The following is a 995-nucleotide window of genomic DNA, read 5'->3' as shown; positions in this document are numbered from 1 at the left end:
CGGGACGGGAACCCAGGGGAAGGAAGAACATGGGGAAAAGCAGGTTTCGGCTCGGGTGAGGAAGAGCTTGCTCCCGGGAGGTGGGATAAGGTCCCCGTCAGAGGAGGACGTGCAGGTAGAGGGCAGGTGCTCTTGTGCTGGGAATGGAGACGCCATTCTGACATTAGCACTTGAAATGCGTGTGCTAATTAAATCCCCACAGTAGTCCTACCAGGTGAGACTTCTCCACTCTCCCCATTTTACACAAGGGAAATGGAGGTGCAGAGAGGCTATGAAAGTTGCCCAAGACCACACAGCTGGCAGGTGCTGCCCTGGGAACGGAACCCACGCAGCCTGGCTCTAGACTCAGCACTTAACCACTGAACTATCCTACCAGCCCCAGGAGTCTTGCACTCAGATGCTTCTATCCCCACAGTCTCCTTGACTTCCTCTGATTCTAAGATGTTATCCTAAGACTCTCGGGTCCTCTGATTTGGGGTCCTCAATGCCCAAAAGACCCCAGTCTCTGGTCACTCGAGGATTGCGGGTTATCCAGGCACTGTGTGTCCTCTTCCACTCTGGTCACTGTGGCTTTGGGATAGTCCTTGGGCCACCATCTGCTGCCTGGGACAGCACACTCCAGGGCCAGGAGGGAACGTGCTGCATAGAAAGGGGAATCTGTGTGCTGCCCCCCTAGCAAGTGAGGGCCCTGGGCTGCCACGGTAAGTGAGGGAGAGACCGGACAAGGACACGCCCGGACAGGGACAGGCCCGGGAGTGCTCATACCTGGTGTGGAGATCTGGGACACTTCTTGGTTTTGAGGTTTTTTTTTTTTTTGAGACAGGGTCTTGCTCTGTCACCCGGGCTCTGCAGTGGTGACATCATAGCTCACTGCAGCCTCAAATTCCTGGGTGCAAGCGATCCTCCCAGCTCAGCCTCCCAAAGTGCTGGGACGACGGGTGTGAGCCGCCGTGCCCGCTCCCCATGTTTCGATGGTTTTCTGGGCTTGCTCAGCC

Source organism: Propithecus coquereli, unplaced genomic scaffold (genome assembly GCF_000956105.1).
Source record: "Propithecus coquereli isolate 6110/MARCELLA unplaced genomic scaffold, Pcoq_1.0 Scaffold107, whole genome shotgun sequence".
Classification (NCBI taxonomy): domain Eukaryota; kingdom Metazoa; phylum Chordata; class Mammalia; order Primates; family Indriidae; genus Propithecus; species Propithecus coquereli.
The sequence above is the reverse complement of the archived record's forward strand: the minus strand, read 5'-3'. Positions refer to the sequence as shown.